Below are 24,260 nucleotides of genomic sequence, written 5' to 3'. Positions count from 1 at the left end.
GGTTGAAACAATTTGTTTCAAAATTCCTTTTTGCTATACAGACGTGAAGTCTGAAATCAAAACCGCAGCTGACCTGATCTTTTTCTAACCAATTGTTCAAAATAACTGAGTTGTGTGCCAAACTGAAATAATTATTTTTGAACTGTCAGAACTGCTGATGACTGCAAAAATGAAGCAACTGGAATAAAAGCAGTCTGTGTACAGGACTCAAAATTTGTGGGGTACAAAAATAAAATCCTACATGGATATTTTATTATAACTTAGCTTATTCAGTTGTCATATGCAGTTACGTTAACCGTGGTGAATACAGAGTAGTTATGTAGTTTATCTCAACACGTATATTGAAAACAAAACATTTCTTCAACTACAATATATTCATTTGCATCCCATTCTGGGAAGAAATATCTAGTTTTTAGTCACTTGTGATTAATACTTCATTACTGTATAACACTCACTGTAAAAACACACAGGCACTGCATCTTGCGTCAGGCTCAGTGCAGATCGAGATGGTCCAATACCACAGCCTGGTCCCAGTCAGCTGACTGCTGGACCTCAGTTCATTGCCATGGAACTCTATTGCTGCATCCAGCTTGATACCAAGGACCTTGTCAGAAACTAGATCCAAGTCATTCAGAAACAGTCTCCAGAGACAGATCATTCTTTCCCACCTTTTCCTAAAAAAAACCCCATCTCTCTTAGAGGTAGGCTCCCAGTAATGACCCAACCCAAAGTTTTCAGCCCAAAGCTTTAGGAGGGCACAGCAGTATTTGGACCTCATGAAAAACAGTGACTGAACACAAGCTCCAGCTTGGAAGTGATGCCTTTTCATAGGGCACCCCAGATGTGAGGCTCTGCTTTGTGCCACATTGTCCATATCCAAAGATATGTAACCATCCTGGTTTGGTGGCAGCACACTATGGAAGAGATCACAGTGCTGTTCAGTATTTATTATGCTGCAGAGAAACTTAAAGCTGGACTCAGCCACACAGGTCTCACACTATCTATGTCAGGTCTGACAGATCTGTCATACCACATTTCCCTGTTTGTTTGAACAATCAGTCCTGTTTGTCCTCCAGATACATTCTTTGGGACCTGGGAGATAGTTAAGCACAGTGGCAAAGGTATAGCACACTCTCACCTGTCTCCTAAGGGCTAGAAGAACTATGTAGACCTCTGACAGACATTATATGACTGAGTGAAATTCATCTCAGACTAATCTCACCTCTTATGTTCAAGTCCTTCGTCGAGAGTCAAGTCCTCACCTCTCACCTTCAAGTCCTTTCAGGCGATCTGGTTTCATGTGCAATTGCTCAGAGCGATCTGATGCTGGCAACAAAGACAACTTTCTTGCATGAAGAATCACATCTGTTTGAAATGGTTCCTAACCCTTTTCTGGCCAAGAGGTCAGCTGAAGAAAATCAAAGCACTTCATGTGTGTTCTCAGGTGGGACACTGGGGCAAGAGGATAGTGAACAACACATGAAGGGGAAGAGGCATATCTACACCTTAGAGTTCTTGAAAGGGAAGCCATCAAATCTACTGACAATAGAGCTGTGTTTTCTTTGCTCTTTCACAGGTCTGAGATTCAGAGGGTGTAATGTGAAAACATAGGATTCTCTTATGAGAACATAACCACGGTGTACATGGTCTTCATGAAACCCACTGGAATATCTGATCTGCAAAAACTTCTGAAAGCTTATCCTTCTATCTCCATTTACCAGTTCTCTCCCTTCCTCTCCCCTGTAGCACCATCTTACAACAAAGTCTCAAAGGGAAGGTGCCAAATAGAGTGAGTACTTCCATAGAGAAAGAAGAGGTACCTCATTCAGAAGTCATGTTTTTAGAGCCTTACAAAAGATTGCTTTATTCTATATTTTTTAAAGTTATATGGAAACAATAATGAACATCAAATGTAATTAACTGAGATGAAGGAGAAACAGGCCAGCTAAAATGTCATATAAAGCAAACAAAAATATATAAAAAAATTAGACAGAAGTGTTTCTGAAACTAGCTATATAGAAATGAAGAAAGTCATGTAACCAAGAGCAACATACTGCAAATTTTTGTTCTAATTGTTCAAAAATGTTCTCTCCCACTTTCAGACTTTCTAGTCCAAGTTTGAGCCTGAAGCAAATTTTTACAGTAGAGTTATAAACCCATGAACAGAGGTTTATAATGGAAACACTGGCACAATCCTAACTAATGGTGTTGTGCCATGGGGTGCCTCTGTAATAAATAAAGTGTCTGTGAGCCTGAATGCCAGCCAGAATAGCTAGGAACACCCAAAAAAACCCACCCCCAAAACCAAAAAACAAACAAAAAAATTAGGCAGAAGTAAATGAAACATCAGCAGTACTAACTTTCTGAGATAAAACAAGTAGAGGAAATACTCCACTGTAAAGGATTACAAACAAATGATTTTTCAAAGCAGTGAATAAATACAGACTGGAAACCTTTTTGCTTTGAGAAAATGATGGGTTATTAAGGTATGGAATTTAATATCATTGTCAATCTATAAAACTTTTACAACCTAGTCTTATTTGCACAGAGATTACATCCCCAAAGCTCAGTGCCAAAGACACATGTTAATAAGCTCACAACTTTTAATTAAGCAATATGTATAAGTAGATTCCCATTAAGCTGTGATTTGTGGGCTAGTTCATTACAGTGGGTTCCAGCCACCAGACACATATTCAATACAAATCAAGCAGCCTGCATATTACCCAGCTTAATGTGAGCCTACTTGGGATTTTTTATCACCAGTTCAAATTGGTGGTTCAGAGAACTATATTTTTTTCTAAGACTGGGGGCACTGACCAGAACCTAATAATGACCCCATGTTGTTTTCTTAATGAAACTATCCATCTGAATTGTGTAGCTGCAGCTGATAATTATTCATACAGTTAATCATAGTTCTATTATATACAAAATATATATGACATTCAGCCAGAACACATTTGCTGTCATTTGAATTAAATGCATAAAATAAGGCATGAAAGAAGTAAATATGGTTATTTAATCATGGAATGATAAAATCATTCACACATTTTACTCTAAAGAGATTGATGACATTTTCCAGATCTTGGAATAACTCCCTTTTGAGTTCCTGAATTATACTAAAATTTCTGCCCCCAGTTTGTGACATGGGGTGTCAAGTAGAGTTTTTTTAATCGGCTTGCTCATGACACAGTATGGAATGGTATTTCACATCCTTCTTAGACAGAATTGCCACTGATTACATCAGCAGTGAGGACTACACAGAAATCTGACGAAGCAGTCTTAAAAATATGATGGATATTCTGCAATATTTATCTGTTTTTTTTGTTCAGGAGTTAGAAATTTATGGATCACCACATCATCATCTAGGAGAAATTACTATAGTCACATTTGTGGAAAGTAATACTTCATTATAGCATTTTCTTCTGGTATTCTTTCCATAATAATAAGTTAACAAATTAACTTTGCTACATATTTGCAGTTATCAGGAATGCCAACTCTTCTTTTTAACAGCCCTTTCAGTGAAGACACTATTGTATTTAACTGTAATGAAACTGAAATGCATTTATTTAAAGACTGAACTGTTCTGTGTAACCTGTCTCTAGCCCCCATGAAACTAAACAAAACACTTAAACTCCATTTTAATTTCTTCACTTAATTTAAATTTTATATTTTGGTACTGAAATATTCTCTATGAACATCCAATCTTAGCGAATCAAGAGCTGCCCACTATTTATTTGGGAAGCAGAATTTGCCATCCAGCTCCAGAGCTGCAGTCCATCTTATTCAGTATTTCACTAATAACAGTGGCTTAGATATGAGGTTTTATGAAACCAGCATGAACTGACTTCCAGTAGAGGAGGCTCTTGGCCAAAAGAGAAAGGCAGGAGCTTCTAAGAGGGAAATGTGAACTACAAATCAAGAAGACAAGGAGAGAAGAAAGATCATAATTAGCTATAGCTCTAAATGTAACAAGAAGAATTTTTCAATCAATATGGTAAGCTGCTTGTAGTCAATTAAAAAACTGTAAAGTAGGGACAATGCCATATGTAGATTAGGCTAGTCTCATAAAAAGAGTCTTAAAAGCAAAGTTGCATAGTTCATGAATTGATTTTGCTTGAAGGCCAAAGAAAAAGGAGCTGCAATAAGCCAGTCCTATGGTAACAAAAGTGTTATCTTGGGGAACTCCATCAGAGGCAACCGGTGCAGTCAGAGGAGTTTTACATACCTCTTCTTCACCAAAATTTCTCACCAGCTTTTATAGGACCACACTAGCTCAAAACCGTAATGAAGATTTATTTTTTTTTTCCTACAATTACATTTCTTTCCAAAGTGACTAGAGCTATGCAGTCCTGGAAAAAAAGTACTTCTGCTTTCAGCTTTAATTCATCACTGAATCCCAGCACTTCTCCTTTGACAGCTCCATTGGATACAGCAGTATTTGGAGGAGTGAGGAGACTACCACAGATGGCAGAAGATAAAGAGTTAAGAACAGTCTCCTGCAGACTGCAGAGCAAGCTGGAGTCAAGGAAAACACCCAGACATACAGCTGTTGAGACAGGAGCAACATTACAGCCATTAAAATCAAATGTCAAAGAAGGAACAATGCCTATTAGCTTTTAGAAACCAAAAATGAACAGTTCAGCTTTATCAAACAAATGGGTTGCACTACCCAATTACTAACTTCTGATAAGCACCATGTCAGTTTTGAAATTGTATTGCTGAGTCTGTGCAGAAGAAAAAATAAATACGAGTTATCCACATAACAAGGATAAAATGAAGCTAAACTATTACAATCCTGACCTAATTATCCAGGCAAATCACTCCCCTTTCAGAAACATTGTGAAGCCAGTAAAAACACTGTCGCCCTCTCTGATGAAGTTCTGACCTTGTTCAAGGCCCCTTTCTTCTCCCCTTCAGAAGACTTGAGAAATCCTCCAATTTGATCCTTCAGTTGAAGCAGCATCATTCACAGCATCTTTTGTTTCATCTGACCCAGAAATAGAAGAGCATGGGTTGTGCAAGCCCCAGCTGAGAAGGCAGCAGAGGACTGCAGCCTGTGGAGGGAATGGGACTCTCCATCTACTCTGCACATAGTTGGGCAGAGACACAGAGAGCAGCTGGGAAGCATCCTAGAGAGAGGCGAAAGCATAACCAAGAGCCTGTTTGCCTTTTTAGAGTAACGTGTCTTGGGCTCCTGGAGGATGCAAAAGCTACTTCAGTGCTGTTTAGTTTGAAGCTGACTGGCTGACATCTATTTCAGTGCTCTTCTCTACCCAAGGTATATGAGCTGTAGATTAAGCACAGGTTGAATTTCTCCCTCAGAGCAGACAAAAGGAATTATGAAAACGGCAGCATTAAAACCACTGCCACCACCAATAATAATAATCATCATCATCAATATCATCATCATCATAGCAGCACCTTAAAAACCTTATGAAATACAGATGATTTTTTCTTTTTGAAAATATGCTTATGTGGTTAAAAATAAAGCATATTTTCCACACATTCTTATCTAACATATGGTTGTCACATTCAAGGACGGACAAAGCCTTGAACTAAAAAGAGCTAACGCTCACTTTGTCCTTCCCACATATCCTCACAAACCTGAAAGGGGGCACACATCACAGTGATATGGTGATGCTAGATAGAATACTAATACTTTAGGATTATTTATGAATTTTAAAACATATAGTTCCTTAATGACTTAGCTGACAATCCTAGGAGTGCTGGGAGAGTAAGCCATTATAGAGCTGAACAAGTTCTTTTAGCAGACAGCCATCTACTTTGATCCATTAGATGGACATTTTGTGTCTTAACTGTTCCCAAGCCAGGTGGCATGGGTAACTTTGGAGGTTACTATATTAGTGTCTTAGATGAGTTTTTGGGGTAAATTTTCCTGATGACCCCACTTAGAGTGCTTTCTCCTCCACATTGTGCCAGGCTTGGGGCACATTCACCGGGTTCCTTATTTGAAACTAGATTGAAAGAATATTCCAATTTATTCCTGGAATTTATTCAAGGAATAAATCTAATGCCTAATGTTCATTAATTCCACACAACTAGATAAAAACTAGTCTGAAGTAAACCCCCACAACCCATGTGGCATGGCTATCACAACTTCAGCTCTAGATGATTTCCTCTACATATCTTTTCCTACAGTCCTGCACTACTGCTACGTAGATGTAGACTCTTAGTGTTTCTTCCTTGTGTATTCTTATAGTATAAATTTCTTGCACTTTTTTCGTCACAGTCTAAAACAAGCACTAAAGTCCATGTCTCATCCCCAACCATGTAGCCAACTTTGAGGACTCACACCTCAAAGACCTGTCTTACCACTCACATCTGTAGTCAAATAAGAAATACAAGACTTACAAATAAACCTTTAAACCAGACAGACAGACAGAGAGTAGAAATACACCTCAGTTGCAGCTGTGCTGAATGAAGGAATAACAGCATCACCCCCACCTGTCCTCACCACCCTTCTCTCAAAGACACGTTCAGAACTCCTGGGGGAGTTGCTCATGTCGCTCAAAACCGCTCTCACCCGGTTTTGGTTAAAATGGACCTGTAAAGCTTGCATGGCTGGAACAGAAGGTATTTGCTGCTCATCCTGAAACAGGTAAGGTAGATCCCCCATGGGAACTACTCCTGTGTGTAAAAGCAGCTGCAGATGGTGTCTTTAGGTGACACAGCTGCACTCGGAGCTTGGGTACACAACAATAGCAAGGGAAGTAGAGGATGGCTAAAAGCTAGACACCTGAATGCCACAGCTCTTAATCTGGTCTCACTATTTTCTTTTTTGGGTCAAGTTGTGTCTGTACTAGTTCTTCTGACAGTCCCTGTAAGATCCTTCTGTCTATTGAAGGAGCACAGGGAAGCCCTTAGTTTATAAGTACAGCCTTGAGTAAAATGCCACATTCCTGATAAGCTGCATTCATGTGCATGAGGCAACTGATATATAGGAAAGAGCCATCATTTAACAGTTGTTTGTAGATCAGTGTAATGTGATCCAAAATATGAGCAATTCTTATTAGAAACATCAAAAAAAGAGTGGAAAAATAAAATGCTATAGCAAATGCCTGTCCACCACTTCTTAAAGAAACAATGTAATGTGGTAAAACTATTAAAAATTTTAGACTTTTAAATCTCTAATCTGAAAGATTCTACAAAAGTTAATATACCATCTTGGATGCTTTACAGTTTCTCTACCATATTGAGATAACATTTGTGGAAAAAGACAAAAGCCTTCAAACACTGACTCCTAGTTCAAAAACTAGAAAATAAACACTGAAATGGCATGGACAACAGACCACCCCTGGAAAAGGTTTCAGATACAGAGCTTTGCCACTGAAATCTGTCCTGCTATTGTTCTATTCACACAAGCACACACATACACACACATTCATACACTGGTTTGAGATGCAAAGATAGTTGCCCATTGCACCAAATTCAGTGTGGTTATGTTTTCCATTGCACAGAGGAGTTCTAATAATTAGCTGAAACAATGTTGTGTGGGGTCCTTTTTTAATTCTAATTATTATCTAAGAACTCTGTGCCTTTGAAGTAGGAGGCTGTTATAAATATATGTCGTAGTGCAGATGAAGGACTTCTCCAATTTCATTAACAAGTAGCAAGATCTGTGCATATAACTCCCATGCAGAGTGTTTTAGAGATGTGCCCTATTATGTCTAGTTAAGTCAACCTTGTGTCATTATTTCATATTAGTGTATATGACAGGATTGGCATACCCAGAAAAGATGCATCAGAACCATTACATGTCAGCCCAGAAAATGTAGAAAAGGAATTCTGTATTTTGAAAAGTAGGTTAAATATCATGTCCTTAAGTATTTTGAGAAAAAAGAGTATTGAATTTGTACCAAAAAAAAGTGTGTTATTTTAAGGAATAAGGAAGTACTTCAAATAAAGATCTTGTACAACTAGAAAAAAACAAAACAAAACAAACAAATGACAAAAAAAACCCCAAAACAAAACATAAAAATAAAATTAAAAAACCCCCAAACCAACCACAACAAAAACTTCTGAGTGCATATCTCAGTAGAAGAAGATATGGAAATGAGAATGCAGAACTGCAGCAAGATAAGGAAGCGTTGCTTAGATGCCTTGTTTTAGAAAATACATTTTAAAAAATTGACACTTTTTTTCACAAGGAAATATTTTTAAAATAAGTGAGTATTTTACAAAATATTATTTCAGGTCCAACATCCCTGTTCGTCATTAGTGGTGAGATTTCTACTTTATAAGACTACACTAATTTCACTAAATCGTAAGCATAAGTTGGGAACAAATGGAAAAGGTAATTGTTTTGGCCAGATCTCATAATTTTCACAAATCCTCAGAATGTAGGACTAGAAGAAAATTCAAAACATTGGTACTAAACATTGGTACATTTAGTACCAACCTTGGTACTAAAATAAATGAAGTATCTAGCTTACCCCTCGCTTATGATTATTTGGCCTGTCTAAAAACCAAACTAAACAAAAAAAAAAAAACCCAACCCCTCCAAGAAAAAAAATCAAACCAAAAAAAACCTAAACCCAGAAATAAATAGAATTTGCAACAAGTTTAAGCTGATTGCCTTCCTCTTCTGACCAAAGAAACCAACTGATTGTGAGATGTATATGACATGTTGAGGCAGCAGATTTAAGCGTCTCCCAGCGTGCACTGTTGTTAAGGAAATAATATTACTGTGCAATACATAGGTGTCAATGTCAAAACTTCTTCTGGTGTAAATCCTCCCATCTCCATCATCTTTAACTGAGCAATCAAAACATACCTGTGCAGAGGATTAGGCTTCCCATCTCTAGATTACTGGATAACAATATTCTCTCAACGAGATATAAGAGGGAATCAGGAAAGCTCATCAAAATGTGCAGTGACATGGCGGTAGATTCATGAGAAAAAAAGATGTCATGATAAAGAAGAAAAAAAAAAAAAAGAAAGAAAGATAAAAAGAAAGGTCATATTCATTAGTAAGAAAGGAAGATCTAAATAAGGTATAGAAGATGCAAATATTACAGATCTACCAGCGTTTTGGAGTTTTGTTGTTCAGAGGGAAGGAGGTTTTCTTAGGGCATTTCAATAAAACGAGATACTGCTTTCCTTTATTCTTACATTTTCTATCTTTTTATTATCATAGCAATATGTCTTCAGCTGCTTCCTTAAGCATTAACAGCTGATTTATTTAATAAAACTGAGGACTTAGCATCTCTGGAAATACAGCTTCCAATGGAATGCTCTCATGCTGTGATTGGTGAAGTGCTAAGTAATTTGCTTTTAATGCTAGCACATACCACTTAGCACTATATTTAACTGAATGATGAAAATCACTCATTTTTCATCCCCTTGCTTAACTGGTGCTCAGTATAATCTATCTACTGTACTGTGTGCCTAGCACCAGATATATTCTAGTAGACCTTGCCCTCCAATCTACAACAAGCATTTTAATTTTTAATTCATACTTATGTCTTTATCCTTTAATAGAACAGAACTACAGATGGGGAGTATGTTTTAGATAATAAGAGCACAGTAGGTACCTAGGGAAACTACACCACTAAAAGGATTCTTTATTTACACTTTCAGTAATGACTACATATATATAGCTACATGTGAGAAAATTGTTGTAAGGGAACTCTGCATAGACAGACAATTACTATCCAACTATAAATGAGCATTATGGATAATATTGAGGGTAAGAGCACTTCAGAAAACAATTTTAAAGCCTGTGCCAACCTGTGTATATTGACCAACACCACAGGAACTCATAGGATGTGATAACCAAAATAAACAGATCAGAGTGTACATTTTCAGCAAAATATAAATTTACTTACTTTAAGCATAGTTTAAAATCAGCTTTTAATATTATGTACCATTGCAGAACTGTACATCCATGAACAATCATACGTACCATTGTACAGATGAAAGTAAGTGGAGACATGCCAACAATAACTGAGGGAATAATAGTTGTGAATCAGCTCCTTCATGCTGAACAAAGTCTCAGGAATCTGGATTTGTTTAAAAGTCAGCATATTCCTATCAGAAATGAAGGTGTGGTGGCTCCATCTGTAAAGTCAGTCCTGTCATCAGACTACATAAGGGCACGTTACCAACACTGAAGACAAAATCTCACAGAACCAGACTAGGATATCTTAACTCAGTGATGGGAAACTTAGGATATAATACTGCCCAAAGGAATTTTTACCATTGCATTCTGTCATATTCAAAGACAAAACTCAGACCCAGAAGAGGCACAGTATATGATGCTGCCCATTCCATGTTGCCTTCTTGGTACAGTCACCCATCGTCTGCAGTAGAGTCACCCCCACAGCACAGCAGAGGCCAGCCATGTGCACAAGCAGTATTGCAGGCTTCCACTGCACTGCTGGTGTCCTTCAGGCAGGTAAATGGCATTACCCCAGATGTTTGGGTGACCAGTGAAATGTGCCATTCTGCTCAGGTGGAAAAAATGCAGGTTTTTTTCAGGGGCTGGAGAGTTTATCTTCAGTTAGTTTCATTTTCTATTTTATGTACAATAAAAGGTTAACAGGCAAAGCAAACATTAAAAAGGCCATTTTATTTCTGTTATGACAGCCAGAAGTCATGAAAGTGGTACCTGATGCAAAAGAACCCACAGAAATCATATAACTTCTTGCAGATATTCAGAAGATATTTAACACCTTTTCTGAGTGCAACACAAACACACACAAATGCACATACATAAAGGTAATTAAAGGAAAAAAAAGTGGAAAACAAACTGTTATCTTGCAAACCCAAAGAAAAACTCTTTTTGAGGAGTGATATTTAAACCTCCAGCTTACTACGTAATGTCATCTAATGATTACTGAGATGGATGAGAACCATAGATTTAGGCACCCCAATGAATCTGCATTATTCAAGACATTGGCAAAGATCATGCAAAGGTAAATGCATCTGAAAAAAGTTTTACTACACCAGTGTGAAAAAAAGGAACACCAGAAGAGCATGCATATTAGAAAAATTATTACCATACTAATTGATTACAAGTGTTCTACATGAATGATTCAAAATAGCAGTAAGGCATAACTTTTTCATCAACATTTTCAAGCAAAAAAAAAGTCTTAATGCATGACTAAGAGTCAGGGCACTGGTACTCTGTCCCTTATTTCTGTATTTGCCTCTGAGTTTGGTGACCTTGGACAAATTACTTCACCTTTTTTGCCTTTGATCCCTTTCCCATCTTCTCCTTCTGTTGTCTCTTATAGTCCTTGCCTTTGGGGCATGAAGTTCATTTCTTACACATTTGTATGAAGCCAATTAGAGTAGGGACTGACTGGTTTGAATTAATGAGCAATAGTAAGAAAGCAAGAGAAAAATCTCCAGGTTGCTTAAAGCTGCTGTAGCTCCCAGGGAAGCAGGTCTGACCAATGTTAAAACCCCAGCAAAATGATCTTCTCCAGGATCTGGTAAATTTTGCAGCCTGTTGGGACTTGGCTACAGAACTGGTGGCATGAAGCCATCATTGTTCCTCTTCTGGGCATTCTTGCAGCCTTGCAATTACAATAGTGTTGTGCTTTGAACATTTATAGAAAACACTGTCAGTGCTTTTGTCATGAAACATGAAAGGCAAACCAGCAACATTTTCCTTGCCACCACGAGCAGGAAACAAACAAACCTGAGAAGTTTAGGAATGTTCCACTATTTGGAAAGAGGAAAAAAATGAAAAAATTATATTTGTGTGATCCAATCTGTGATCAGATTCAGTGAACTCACCACAGTGAAAAGCTTGTTGAAGCCACAGAAGAGCTATGAATGGAGCATTTGCAGGACAACACTGTATGCACAGATGTGTGGCTGTCAGGACTGTAAATCCTGTCAGACAGTAACCATACCATGGATGTGGATCATGATGTAAATAACTCTGTGGACTACATATTACTGCAGTAATTAGTTCATGTCAGAGACAACTTGGCTTCCTGAAGATCAGAAAAAGAGATGTAGAGAATGATATGATGTAAATACACAGGCAACAGTGTACAAATGACCACCCTACCCCAACAAGAGTGATACAGGAGTGAGAGCCCATACACTAAATTTATCAGTTTTCCTTAAAAAAAAAATATGTCTTGTGTGCTCATGTTAACTTTCATGGTTTCTCTGTCAGTATACAAGATTACTGTGGATTTTAAACTAATACAAGGTGGTTTTAGCTGAACTTTATTCCTTGGATGGCTTCAGAAAACTGATACCAATAGGAGTCAGCTAAGTGCAGGAATTCAGCAGACACAGATCTGGTACTGACACCCTGTATAAGGAATGAGAAGACATTGATGTTTTGCAATAAAAGTGACCTCTAAGGACACCCACCGTGTTCCATAATTCTCTGTCATCTAACACATTGATATTACCTTTGATCAGCAGCAACTTCACTTAGCAGCTTGGTGTAAATGGGCATGTCCCACTCTTCATGTACAACTCTAGGCACTGGGAGGGGTCCAGTGGCTGTGACTACACAGTTGAAAACACAATACAAGTCTGAGAGACTGGGACTTTTGCACTCAGACTAGTATGTGTGGGCACATACCTAATTATATATGAAGTAGCTGATTTAAATCACCTAAGTGTGCCCTCATAAACACTGGCCCTTGCTCCAGATGGATTGCTCTGGACTGCGTCACTGGTCTACACTTCTGAATGGAGAGTGTGACAGTGTTTGGGTGAATGAATGCAGGAATGACTCCTGCAATATACCTGTGAAACTACCCAAGGACAAAGACCCACTGGAAAACACAACTGTGAAATTTCAGCCCTAACCAATCCAAACCCTAGCCTTCCAACGGGATACTGCATTTTCAAATTATCTGTTTTTTTCTATCCCTCCCATGGTTTTATGCTTAGGTGTCAGCACTGTTTTTCAGCTAGGTATAGAAACTGAAAATAATACCTTTCCACCTTGCCATACTCTTTTTCCTCTCCCTCAGCTTGATGCATGAAGATGTATGCAGCACGCTGTCCGTTCCGCTTACGTGCTCCTTGGCTGTGCTCATTTCATTACACAAAAGACTTTCTCCAGTAATATCACCAAAGGCCTGAAACACAGAACGGACAAAACCCAACGTATTATTATGGCAGCGTTCAGTGAAATATCAGAGGGAATGTAGATGACTTTGATTGCAATTACCCACCCCTCTCCTCTTGCTTTCAAAATACTGCAGCTTAGAAGCTTTTGCGTGTGTGAAATTTTATTCTGTCATACTAATAACCCAGCTTTACAGCAGCTTACAGTTTAGCTTTCATGGTTCAGTTCCACTCCTAGGCTTATAACAATTTTTCTAACAGTTCTGCCAAAATATTATAAAGGAAGAGTTACTGCAAATGTATTCACTAATACAGATAGAGCAGTGAGATTTGCAATTTAAACACATGTGAAATGTGAATTCGCCTAATTTTTCTCAGACTCTAAACGCTTTAGTAAAACAGTGGAATGGGGATTTTTATGCCCGTTGCTTTTAATAATTTCTTCTTATGATGTTCTTGACACATGGAGAAGATTTGAGTGAATAAAGAATAGACCTTCAAAGAAGCAAACCATGGCCATGAGGCGGAGATGATGTGTTATAGGACTAGAAACTGGTTATAAAGCCAAGACACTGCATCAGATCCAGCTCAGTTCATTAGCAGTTACCACATCGCATGTCAGATCCTCAGCTTGTGTCATGTGGGTGGCATTTTGCACAAAAGTGCCCTGGCTCCGATTGTTTTCACATTCTGGAGGGCCCATATAAGAGAAATTTTGCTCAGATGACTGTGATCAGAAATCAAATTTCAGACACTGAGAAGTGACAAACCCTCAGCTCTGTCTAGCTGCTGGTCTTCAAATGCTAGCAGAGAAAAAGCAAATTGCTCCAATAGTACTGTAATGTTTTAATGAAATTTGCTATTCTGAACCTGGCTTAGCACAGCTGTAAGAAATTATACAAACACTGGTTTATGTAGAGAAATAACCTCTAATTTCTATTGTAATTTTATTATTGCACTTTTATAATCTGTTTGATCGAGCATCTTAAAATCTTTGTTATACTTTGGGTTTGATACCCTGTGAAGTTGGGAAGTGCTGTTACCTCTGAACAGTGGTCTTATGCATCCCACTTCCCAGGGAAGTTTCTTCTTATCAGACTACTCTTTCTTAGCTAGGTACCACTTACACAGAACATCTATTACTTCCTTTTCAGTTTTATTGTTTTACAATAAGAGAAATTACAATTTTATACTGTCCTAAACTTTTTCTGTCATGGCATAAGTTATCTTCAGGGCCAGTCAGATGGGCAACATCATGGCAGGGCTTCATAGCAACAGTTTTTCAATACACGAAGTCAGGAAGACAGAAGACAAAAAGGGGAACTATAGCATCAGTGAGCTAACAGAAACAGCAATATTTTTGCTGTTGCAATAATCTGCAGAAAAATGTGGAAATACAGTCAGAGTATACCTGGAGATTTAATCCTAATTCTCTAGAAGGTGGAACACTAATTTCATAGAATCAGAGGATCATTTGTGTTGGATAAAAACTTTAAGATCATTGAGTACAAACATAAAACTACAACTGCCAAGTCCACCACTAAGCTATATCCCTCAGTGCCATATCTACATGTCTTTTAACACCTCCAGGGATGATGACTCAACCACTTTTCTGGGCAGCCTGTTCCAAAGCTTGATAACCTTTTTGGTGAAGAAATTTTTACCAGTATCTGATCTAAACCTTCCCTGGAACAACCTGGGGCCATCTCCACTTATTATATCATGTTTACTAGGGAGAAGAAACTGACCCCCTCCTTGCTACAACCTTCTTTCAGGTAGTTGTGGAGAACAAAAAGGTCTCTCTTCAGCCTCCTTTTCTTCAGGATAAATAAGCCCAGTTCCCTCAGCTGCTCCTCACAAGACTTTTTTCTATGCAAAAAAGAGGATACAGGCAATACCTAGAGTTCACTGGAAAATCCTTTCCATTGGTGTTGATTAAAACATAACAAGAGCTCTTTGAAACCCAGCAGGCTTGACAGAAGCAACAGAAACACTTACAGTGCCACCACCCCACTTGTGTAATTTAAATTGAAGCTTGTATGGATATGTCAGGATTTTAGACTTGATCAGATGCTGTGCAGAGTTCTGTTCTTAAATTAAAGTCCAAGCTGTTGTTTCTGAGAGTGACTTAATAGCAGTAACCTTATGGCTAATCAACCACATAGTAAAGTTCACTGTTCAGTTACTGCAGTGTAATTATAAAATGAGTAAAAATATAATTGATGCATTTTGTCAATCTGTGTAGCTGCAAGGTACTTTTTCAAAGGTTATTTTTTTATTTTAGTAAAATAAGTAAATGCTGTTTGGGCAAATATTGTTTGACTTCAGAGATTTTACTGCTGATTCAGGTAAAACTATGTCATAGATGAATAAAGTTTGTAAGCTTTTAAGAGTAAAAAATAACCTTCTGCAACAATTAGTTGCTCGACCCTCGCAGCATAAAATCATTTAGAAAATCACTGAAAATACAGCAAATCAGGATGTTTACAAGTGAAACTGAAAAGGAAGTGTTTCAATACAAAATAATACTTTTTAAAGTATCCCTTAATTATCAACACTGATGTTTGTTATATAGCACAAATATTGTGCTATGACAACATTTCTTTTCCATGAGCATTGGCTAAGACTGAATGGATACACTTGAACTTGCTCCTGTCTCTTCTGTGAACAACCAAAGGAAACAGCTCTAAATTCTCAGGCGCCCATGGGAAAAAAAATAAATAATAATAAAAAAAAAAATCACAGACTCACAAAATTTTTGTGGTTGGAAGAGACCTCTACAATCACAGCATACAACTGTCAACATCCCCCCTCTCCCAACAAATAAAATATATTTATCTATATCACCATGTCCACTATGGCATGTCCTGAAGTGCCTCATCTACACAGATTTTAAATACTGCCAGAGATTGGGACTCCACCACCTCCCTGTGCAAAAATCCGTGCCTATTGAATGTCTGTGTATGTGCTGGCCTGGTATGTAGCCCTTGCTTCTCACCTCATCTTCTCTGACAGTGATGAAGAAACCAGCATGATTTGAAATGGCATATTCACATATGGAACAAGGCTATAATTCTGCAATGTAGTTATTTCAGTCATTTTCTGGTTATCTGAAAGCCTGTGTGTCTGCTGAGAGTGGTGTTTCATCACTTTCCTGATCTTTCTATTAGATTCCAGCCTCACAGTAGGTTGAACCTGGGATTTTGGAGACCACCAGAGAGGGGAGAAAAGTCCACATGCTGCAAGGCTGCCTCCTACATTTCCATCTTGCTGCATGCAGCATCGCAGCCCCTAGTTTTAGATGATAATCTTAATAGATTAAAAATTAATAGACAAAGTTTCCATTCAACACTGTACCTCAATTTACTGGGAAGAAGAAAACCAACCAAACAAAAGAAACAAACCTAAACCAAACCAAAATAAAACCAACCAACCAAACAAAAAGGATTTAATCTTATACTTTTAAGGGTAAAAATCAGAAAATAGAAGGTATGGACATGTAATTTCTCAGCTGAGATACCATGTGTGCACCCTCTTCCTCTGCACAAATGGACTGGCATACCCTTCACAAGAGTAAAGAGCAGCAGACTGGGTCCATTTCAGGATGGGATTCACATCACACATGAGATCAGCTGGATCAACTTAAGAGAAAAGAATACAAAGTCAAGATTTCTCCAGGAAGGCTCTTTTTCTTGTTCTCTTCTTTTCAGTGGTTGGAAGGAGCCGCCTGGACAACTATTTGATTTCTTAAACTGATTATCTTTAATTGGATTATAGCATTAAAGGAGAAATATATACCGGTAAAGAAAACTTAAAACAGTCTGGTTTATTTGCAGAGGAACTAGCAATACTGCCACAACCCTCAGCAAATGGGCTGTGAGTTTGCAGGCTGTACTGATTTAATTGCCTTTGTCCATGATGGAATCCCTTAGCTGACATATTGCCAGGCCTGATTCCCAGCTGAATCTCAATGCATGTTGAGAGGGATCATCCTCCTGCTGAAGGCAGCTACAAAATATTATTTCTCTTCAATGGGACAAGATTAGATCTCAGAGTTAGGCAGGCAGCATGTGGCGAAGCCTATTCAGTCCAGGAGTCTGTACACACATATGTGCGTTAATGTGAGTGGAATTGCTCTTGCAGAGGACAAATCTTTACTCCTAATCCCTAATTATACAGTGATCTCCAGAAAACTGACTTCTTGTAAACTGGCCATCCTTGTGGATGACCTGGAATGATGCTCCTGAAGATGAAGCCAGCTAATGTGGGTCAGTTTACAACCTTTGCCCAGCCTCTCTCCAGCCAAGAAGTCCTCACCCACTCACCTCAGCAGGTCCAGCTTATGGTTTGGAAAGACCAAAGCTTTCCTATTTGCTCTGTAGGGTCTGGTGAGGATGAAGCCCTGTCATGATGAAGCCATTTGGTAATGTATCACCCTCAGTCACTGAGCTGGAGCAATCCTCCCACTTTCTCTTCTCCATAAATCTTTAGGGATCAATGAAGTCTGACTCTTTATGAAAACTGTGTGGGGCTTTTATAGTAAATTTGGACAGTTTATTTCCTTAATGAAGTTAGAGCCAGAAAAAACTGCACTCAGATACATCCGTAAACTGCTCTGGAGTCAACTGCATGGCTTCTGCACATACAGGAAAAAAAAAATAGGTCCCAATATTCATAGTAACATTGTGTATATAAAAAGAATTTGTGGAATTAAGAATAAAACATGAGGCAATTTGTTGATTTGCCCAGGGAATATATGGGAGCGACAAATGTGTAGATTATTCTAAGGTTGTTTTTTACTGTCATTATCAGATCTGAGAACTGTATATAAAAGCACGCAGTCCTTCACATGCTAAAAGTATAGTTTGCTCAAACAACTGTAAAATATTCAGTATTCTTAAGATTAAATATCTGAATATTGCTTCTGAAGGAACAGCTGTCAGCTTAAATCTAAAGTCTAGTTTGTTTACTGGCTGTATTTTATATCTGTTAGTAAATGACACCAAATGGCAATAAAATTGTTGTAAGTATTCTACTGGGGAATATAAATGCCCTTTGGTTACAGTGTACATATCTTTATACATAATTCCAGTATATTTTCCCTAGAATTATGTTAAATATGTAAAAAGCCTTTTCTCATAAAGGTAAAAATGCTAGATGTTTCCAAGCTGTAATTTAGCATTAGTGTCAAGATTGCTTCAGAAAATAAGCTACGGTTACTGTTTCATTCTTTTTAAGTGTCACTCAGCATACCATATCTGATCTTGTATTTAAAATAAACTTATATGATTTTATTCACTTTTCCAGAAGTGCAAGAGAGTTTAAACATAATTTATAGCATATGGATTGATGTAAATAGCTTAAACTAAGTAATTGGCTAGTCACCTACACTGTCTTATCCTATTACTACTAGGTACTTTTCAAGTAATTAGGGAAAACAAATCTCTTTTATCCACTAGGTTTAAATTGGATGAATCCTTGACATTTGTGTAGGTTTATTTGATAGATAAAATCATACTATACAAAGCCTTTCTCTACAGTGCTGAGGCTTACTGGGCCTATAATAAGAAACTGATTTTTTGCTGAGTTAAAGTGACTTATCTTTGCCCTTTTAATAAGAAATCAGCTCCAGTCAGCAAAAGTCGAGATAAAAATCACTGAGTTGGTGTTATCACCATGTAGACAGCAAACATGTACCACTATCATTAACTTTTCTCCACGTGGATTTCAAATACATTTAAAATGCTAAAAGTCAGTAATTTCCTGTATGCTAACAATAACATAGTATTAATGAATAAGAGCAAGCATGAAAAGTGATTTATTTTGGGAAGGTCATTCCTCAGTTAGCTAATACCTAAATTGAATACTATAAAGAAGAAATATATTATAAGTAAAAAAGGAAATGGGTTTTACTGCATGTGAATTCTCTGAGTTTTACAATGCTTATGATAAAAGGACTGCACTTACAAGTTTAACCTCTATAATTTTTATGCTGCACATTTAAGGAAAAATCTTTTTATTTAACATTTCTTGGGCAATTTATACATGTCACCTTGTAACTTAATGTCCCTTTCAAAACAGTTATTTTTGCTTCATGCTTATGAAACCTATAAAAGTACCCTTGACACCAGACATAAAATTCCTAGTTATACCAGCAAAGCTGGATCTTTAATGGAGAATACCATATTTAAATAAGTATTTTAAAGAAATTATGGCATAGAGACAAATTTATTTCTGGATACTGTACTCTTGTACACAGCACTTACAAACTGGACTGACTTCCTACAAAAAAGAAAAAAAGAAACGTATTATTAAAGGGAGTGTTTTGACTCTCTGGCTTAAAAGTTCACACACTTAAAGTTCACACACTTTGCTGAACTAGGGCTTTGAGAAAATCTTGTGTCCTTGTTTGGGCAGGAACACGGTATCAATTTTCCTGTATATTTGTATATATTTAGTAATTTTTCCTATTTATCATTACTGTTTCATTAAAGTTGTGTAGTTTAGTTTCCAACCCATAAGTCTCTCTCCCTTATTCTCTCTCCTTCCTTTATCTGGGAGGGGAGGGGGATTAATAGAGAGCATCTGTCATTTGGTTTAATTGCCAGACCAGTGTTAAACCGTGACATCTTGTCTTCACTGAAATAAAAAAGAGTAGCATGAGGTCGTGAATATAGCATGTGAATCTACCTCCAACCCAATGATCCAAAGTTCACCAGCCTGAGCACATACCTCAGTTAGCAGGATGCTAAGAACCTACTATTCATGATGGTGGTGCTCTCTCAACAATGTCTACATTTGCACATTCTTTTTAAAGTTATTATTGTATATCTATTCTGTGTTGTTTTCTGCCAAACTGCTTGTTTCCTCCCACTATACTCATGATTTATAAAAAACAGCTACCACTCCCAGCAACCATCATGCTATAATGGCACAAAGCATGACACATCCAATGGAGAGATCTTAGTGCCCCCAAATGCTTGAATAAGAGGTGCCATTGCAGTAACTAGGAAAAGGTGTTATGGATCTTACAGGTGTGAGTCCTGAAAGACAGAAATTAAAAAGTCAAAGCCTTTTCAATTTGCTGTCTTCAGAGTTACACACCTTCAGAGTTTCTTCATAAAAGTGAAAAAAGAAACAAAAACTTACACTGAAATAATTACATTCTTACCCTTGGCCTGTGACTATAATAAAAAATATGATTGGTTTGAGGGAAGAGGAGTCATGCAGCCTAGTTCCTAGATGCTGCTGAATTACTCATCATGTTCTGCAGTTCTACAATAGTACTTCTCCCAAAACACAGGAGAAAGAAGTGAAAAATTGTCTTTTTCTTGCTCTGTGGACTATGCAGATGAGGTATATATATATATATATATAAATATAAAGGTAGGGCACAAAACAGATCCCACAGACCTCCCCTGTTCCTAGAGGCAATGTTCCTACCGTGCCAAGACAGCATTTGTACAAATACCATTGGTGAGGAGAAAAAGGTTTGCTGATCATGAAGCAGCTGTCATTCCTACAACAGGGAGAGAAAAGGTGACAACCTCTGCCCTCACCACCAGATAAGAACAGATAAGATGAAGTAATTAGATTCTATAGCTAAACTTTTGGAAGAGAAGTCTTATTTACACCAGTGGACGGTTCAAATAAATACCTGCAAACTGGCAATGAATAAAATGAGACTGAAGAATAAGAGTCTTCTGACCAAATACAGTGTGAGGATCCAGAAAAATCCTGCCATTGAACCACTGGGGACAAAATGCCTAAACCTAAAAGTAGGCTAAACCTTTAGGACTAGCTCTAAATATTAAAATTGAAAATGCTTCTACAAGATGAGTTGTCCACAGGAGCAGCAAACTGGACAGATTATTCCAAGAAGCCCCTGTAGTTTTCATTTCCTAGACCTCAAAAGCTATCCTTAAGGTTGCAGTGTAACCTTTCATCTCTAAAATTATTTTCTAACCCCACTCAAGTACTGCTGCTTGTCAAGCTGCAGCAGAGGAAAAAAAGTTGTTTCTGAGGGCCAGCAACAGCAGCAAGTGGTGAATATTAGGTATATTTGCCCCATGGCAACAAACCTCACAAGTCAGTGTATAGTTTTAAAATTCATTAACTTATATATATAATTTGGAACTAAAGTAGAAAGCTCTGACCTAAAAAATACACAAATGTATAATTACATCCATTATGAGCTAAATGTAAGATCTGTATGTAAGTTCTACTGCAATTATTCATTAAGTACTTTTCTTATAAGTAATTGTATTTAGTTCTATGTGTAAAGCACACACTGATCTCCTAAGTTAAATGTGCAGCTTTCAAGATTATGACATAAAACTCAGCCATGCAGAATTTAAAGACAGACTATGCTGTGATCTGGAGAGGGAAACAGAAGTGGCTTGAGCCATCCACATTGTGCAGTGCTCAATTTGGGTGCTGATCAGCATTAGTTCAGAAGCCAGAAGTTTCTGGGAAGCTCACCTAGGAAGACAAAATTACATTGAATGGAAATGCATTTATCCTCTCTCAGAAACGCATAAGGAATTACTGAACTGAACAAGTGCACTAGGTTGAGACTGTCTTGAGTGTTTGAGACACCTCTTTCCACAACCTTGTAGAAGCTGAGTGAAACTTCATGACTGAAAAGCTGAGAATAACTCAGTTGGAAAAAAACATTCTACAAAAAGCTAATGTTCACAGCAGGCAGAAAGTAGGAATGGAACTGTGTTGTTGACCTCCAACAGGGAAAAGATGTTCTAGCACAGGCCTAACCAATGATTTGCATGAGGAGCTGCCTTTAGAAGACTTATGCATGGACCTGGATGAGCTGATTTCTTTGTTTCAATAATTAAGCCCTACTTCATGTAGGCCACACGCTTTCTCTTGTTTTGCCTGGCCAGCTCCAAGGCTCTGGTGTCTTTCACTCTGGTGAATCACAAGTTCCCAGGGCAGAGAATTATGTTTGGATTCCTTGAGGACAGCTTCCTTTAAATTAAATTTTCTTTTTAAAGCCAAGTAGGGCACAGACATTAAAAATAAAATCTTTTAATGAAGAAAAAAAGACTTGAAACATCAACCAAAGAAGCAGAACCAACACCTGTCCCATGCTGGAAAGATGTAGTTGAACCTTCACCTTAGAAGTGATCAGCTGAAAACTTTGGACTTAAGCATCATTTACATCCGTTTTCTATGGTAAGAAGACCCCCTTGATGATGCTTCCAAATCTCACATGGGTAGGTAATTTTCTTTCGCTGTACTTTCTCCTAGATGCCAATTTTTTTTAAAGGGCTCTTTCTGAAGGAAATGTACTTCTTTTAAGCACTTTGAACTAAAGTGACAATGCAATGATCAAAATGCAGCCTGTGAAACAAGTAATGGGCTATACCTCTTGCTAACACCTTGCAGTGTTGTATTTTAGTGCCCAAGCTGCTAAAAATCTGACAACACCCAGGATTCAGTCTAAAACTTGTGAGATCCCAGTAGCTAACTTAACTGCACCTTAGCTCTGTGTATCTGAGGAAAAAAACTAAGTGAATGACCATTCCTGAAGTTCTAGCTGTATAATGAATGTGGATAATACTTAGATTGTATATTTATATATAATAATCCCTGTACAAAATGGCCTTGCGAGGCTCTAAGCAATATACATTTATAATAATAGCTGCGTGTAGTTTCAATGTGTATCTTACATAATTGCCTTTAAATGGCTCTATAAACAATGCTAAATTGCTACTTTGCACTGCAAATGCATTAACTCATTGATTTTATACTACTGTTCAGGAGGGAGGTCTTCCTACCGAAGGTTTCGGAGTGTATTTTGTGCAGGGTCAGGCAGCTTGTAATGTGGACCGTGACACAGGTCTATCATAAGGGGAAACCCTTATTTTCCTGTTTTGACACTGACCTACTTCTGAGGTGCACACCTTCGCCTTCAAAATCTGCTGGGACTTACCTCAACGATAGCCCCATCAGGGAGCCTGAGGAAGTGCCTGTAGAGTTCCTGGAAGCCGCTGAGGTGAAGAGTGTAGACGGAGACGTGAACGGTGATGCTACCTCCCGAGGCAGCCGCGGATTCAGGGATTTCCCCCTGGGGCTGGAGGTCACAGCTGGAGACACTGGGCTGGCTGGCATGGTCCTTCCAGATGTAATCACACACTGCCACCTAGTGAGGCAGAAACCCCCCCCCCCCAATACAACCACACACGTAAGCACACACAGAGATTCCTCCTCCCCCCTTTCCCCCCCCTCCCCCCCCACCGAAGGAACATACTTAATTAACTTCTGGCAAGAGCTTAACCGATTTAAAATGATTTTACAATAAATCTGCAAAGCCTGTGCCATATGCAGTGCCTGCACACAGTTCTCTACTACATATTTTTTTATGACATAGATCTAAATAGAAGAGATAGACAAATCCCTAGTGTATATTCTATAAAGTTAATTCTGCACAGATGAAGCTGTAATTGACTCCCGTATTAACCAAAAGTAGGGAGATCAAGCAGGGTAGGTTAAACAATAAAATGGCAATGCTGATTAAAAAAAAGAAAGCTTCCCAAGAATTTTGTGAACGAGTATTTGTATTTCTTTTTCTTTAAGAAGCCTTTGCGCCTCTACCCACAAGCACTTTTTAGTCTCTGATCTCTGTATAGTATTAAAATAACCTCTTGCTGCTAACAGAATTGTAGATGAAGCAGCGTAAATAAGGTGTATTTTAGTGCGTTATATAAAGCTAGTTTTTTGATGTAGTTATTGCATTTCCTGGTTTGCTCTAAACACATTTGCTTGGGCAGTTTTTGCACTTCCTTGTATCAGTCAGAATTTCCATTTAACCTTTCTCGTGTTAATTCTCTACGCAGGCTGAGCAGAATTCAAGAGTTCAGATGGCTCACAGCACACAGTTTAAGCACTTCTTATACTTAAATAGAAATGATGATGAGAAGAATTACTTTTATACTCCCACTGAAGTGCTAGCTTTTTAACCCTTCACTTTTGCAAGACCTTTGTGTCATTCATTTGTTCCCATGAGATGCTACTCCTGCTTACAGTAGGAAGGGATTGGTAATATTATTAAATCCTTATGATATACCAGTATGCTCTTCCCAAACATTTTTACTTAATGCAGAGGAAATAACTCCTTTGCTGGTCGAGCCCATGTCCTTTCTTTCAAGAAAATGCATTGCACTGGCTGA

The sequence above is a fragment of the Calypte anna genome, chromosome 2 (assembly GCF_003957555.1).
Source record: "Calypte anna isolate BGI_N300 chromosome 2, bCalAnn1_v1.p, whole genome shotgun sequence".
Taxonomy (NCBI): domain Eukaryota; kingdom Metazoa; phylum Chordata; class Aves; order Apodiformes; family Trochilidae; genus Calypte; species Calypte anna.
This window is presented reverse-complemented; position numbering follows the sequence as displayed.